At 37.5% G+C, this 3,561-nt stretch overlaps 1 pseudogene; it reads right to left on the bottom strand.

The window, feature by feature from the left end:
- Positions 1–1,470: 1,470 nt before the first annotated feature.
- On the bottom strand, positions 1,471–1,700 carry LOC133242643 (small integral membrane protein 15-like; annotated as a pseudogene).
- Positions 1,701–3,561: the final 1,861 nt, after the last annotated feature.

Raw genomic sequence — 3,561 nt, 5'->3', positions numbered from 1 at the left:
TCAGGGGAAAACACATATGAGAAAGAGTGAGAAAGAGAGAGACAAGACAGAGATAGAGAGCAAATGTGGCAAAACATTAACAACTGAGGAATCTAGATCAACAACATACGAGTGTTCTTTGTACTATTCTTGCAACTCTTTGGTAAGCTAAAGATTTTTTAAAAAATAAAAATATATCAAATTTATTTTAATATCTAGTTTCATTTTTAAATTAAAGCTATTGGACAGTTTTTTTTGTAATTTAAAATTCATTATCAGAGGTGAGGAAAGAATTAATAAGCTTTTAATGATTAATGACAACTAAATTATTAACCATGCATTTTTAAAAGCCATGTTAGAGTAAAAATTTCCAGTTATGCTACTTAATGAAGGAACTATCTTTTAACTCTTTATTTCTAATTATAGTCTCATTTTGACATAATGTACATCTTTTTCATCCAATCAATACTATGCCAAACAAAAATTTTCCAAATGTTAAGCCTTTCTTTACTATTTATGAAATATGACTTAACTGTTACTCTTTAAAAGTTCCTTAAAGGAAATTTGAAATTTTAATTTTCACCATGAACCTGTTTGATCAAAAAGGTAAAGGATGTCACTACCACATTAATTAAAACAAAGAGTAGAATAAAAAGCAAAACTGGTATTTATATAATCAACAAATTATCTGAAAAACATTTTTACTACTTCACATTTCTTCTTAGCACAAGTGAGAATAAATTGGTTCCAAGGTACTACAGATTTGGCATTTTTACCACAGGCTTTAAATCATATTGTTACTATACTCAAATCATCTCAAGAAAATGGTGGTGTTCACAAGTACAAAAATTATTATATCCAGTAAGTGGTGTTCTACACAGTCAAGATAATAAGAGAATTCTTTACAAAATTATATTTTGAAAAATGCAGAATGTCTGACAATTACCAGTCTCACAAAAGCTAAAATGAGAAAAATACAGAAAATAGAAGTACTCATTAAATAATATTATTTTGCTTTGAGGAAGCCAGAAATGATTCTATTTGAGGAAATAAGTGATAATGATAAGAGATGTAATTAATACACCCTATCTCTTTTAAGCCAAAGCCTGTTTTTCACCTCAGGACAATTCTGATTTTTGCATTCTTAAGCCATTGTTTGAATAGAGTTCATAATCTAAAGCCATTTTCCTCCACAGGATGTTTTCATTTTAGTATTAATACATAAGTTGCAAAAAGGCAAATGACTACGTCAGTTACAAAGAATTTGTAGCATAATAAGAGCCAATTTATAGTAACTGTCAACGGACTTCTATACTGAAGCTGAAAAGTTGCTACAGTACAGGTGAGAACTAACATGATTCTTCCATATGCTCAGACTTTGTTTACTGAAAAATACCATCATAAGATCTGAAAAGAAACCTTACTGGGTCCTTCCAAAGCTGAATAATTTTCCAAACGATTTTCCTCTGGTTGCAGAGCCTGTTTATGCCTTCAATGTTTTTTCAATCATTTAGCTTTTGCAATATTTTTTTGATATTTTTGTTTCTTCTTTTGCTCCTTTTCCCAATCATCTTAGCCAATTTGCAAGACAATATAGCACTTGCTAGAAACAATGACATTAGGGCCAGAATAACTGTGGAAAAGAAGTCATATGGGTCCTTTGAAGCCCATTCCACAACATACTCAGCCTAAGCCTTTACATCAACTCTTTGCAACTCCATGGACTATAACCCGCCAAGCTGTTCTGTCCATGGAATTCTCCAGGCAAGAATACTGGAGTGAGTTGCCACTTCCTACTCGAGGGGGTCTTCCCAACCCAGGAATTTAACCTGAATCCCTTGCATCTCCTGGATTGGTAGGTGGATTCTTCACCACTAACGCCACCTGGGATTATTGGCCAATTATAATTTCATATGATCCTTGGTTGGTTGTGTTCTTCTTTAGCTCTACCATAAACTCTGACTGGAGGCTTAAATTCTATATACTCCAGGGTGGAAGCAGGAAGGCAGAAGCAGTGGTCTTCCCAGCCCACCCATGGGCCAGTGCTCACCTGGATCCTAGAGTTGCTGTTGTTTTAATTTTAAGAACAACAACAACAACAACAAAAAGTTCTTGCTGAAACTGAGTTGAATCCTGTCTCCCAAAGATTTCCATCTCTTTGGATCTAATTCTGTCCCTTCTGTGATCTTTCTGGACAAACATACTTTTCCACTATAATACCATTTCAGACATCAGAATGATGGTATCATGACTCTCCTAGCTTTTTCTCAACAGATAATCTGGGTAGGAACTTCACCTCTCTCCTTATCTCTACCCTTCTTTGCTCCCTAGTTGTTCTTTCTCTTCCACTCAGGGCAGATATAAACACACGTGCACACACACACACACAAATACACTCACAAGTGTATATATTAAGTGTGATGTCTTACTTTGGGAACCTCTGTCAGCTCCTACATGTGCAGAGCTGTCCATGGGAATGCACAAGGAGTAATTTTCTTCCATGCATAAAAATCTCAACAATGTCAAAGGCTTCTCAATGAGACTGTGACACAGCCTGTCACTCACTGCATTGGCAAAGAAAAACTAGAGAGCAAAGCATTGTCTCTTTCAGCAGGACTGTGAGACGAATGGAGTCTCAGGAACTCACAGTGTGTGGAAAAGAGAAGAAATAAGACATAAAAGCCCGCTGTAGAAAGGTTGCTATGGTGTGATGTGTTTCCCCGACCCCACCACTCTTTTCAGAGACAGAAAAAAAAATGGATGATGGTAGATTTCACCAATTCTTTCATAAGTGAATGAATGAGGCTTTCCCGAAGAAAACTGTCTCACAAAATGAATGGCTCCATTAAACAAATCTGGTGACACAATCAGACATTAGGAACCAAGATAGCCACAAGTTCTACTCAGTGCACAAAGGCACAGATGGATCTGAATTCTGAGGATGTATATTCACATTTAAAGTATTGACTGATGGCATGGATTGCATGAGATCTACCAAAAGTGAAAAGTGAAAGTGAAATTGTTAGTCTATCAGTCGTGTCTGACTCTGTGACCACATGGACTGTAGCCCACCAGGCTCCTCTGTCCATGGAATTTCCCCAGGCAAGAGTACCGGAGTGAGTAACCATTTCCTTCTCCAGGGAATTTTCCCAATCCGGGGATCAAGCTCAGGTCTCCTGCATTATAGGCAGATTCTTTACTGTCTGAGCCACCAGGGAAGCCCCAAGAACATGAGTGGCTAGCCATTCCCTTCTCCAGGGGAGCTTCCTGACCCACGAATGCGAACCTGGGTCTCCTGCATTGTAGGTGATTCTTTATCATCTGAGCCACCCGGTAAGGTACATTTAGCATGACCAAAACCTAGCTATAGCAATGAACGCCTGTGAAATGTATTTTTACCAAGATAGCTCCAAACCTGTTTGCTGGTGTGTTCCCAGGGCTTGGAACAGGAGGTTTGAAATATAGCAAGCTTCTCAAGGTCCTTTCTACCTCCTTGATGCTGAGCACAGAGTTCTTGCAGACTCCATGTTAAAAGTAGAACATTAGCACCATCTAAAGGCTACATTCCAAATGTCTTGCCAG

This window comes from Bos javanicus, chromosome X (genome assembly GCF_032452875.1).
Source record: "Bos javanicus breed banteng chromosome X, ARS-OSU_banteng_1.0, whole genome shotgun sequence".
NCBI lineage: Eukaryota > Metazoa > Chordata > Mammalia > Artiodactyla > Bovidae > Bos > Bos javanicus.
The sequence above is the reverse complement of the archived record's forward strand: the minus strand, read 5'-3'. Positions and strand labels throughout refer to the sequence as shown.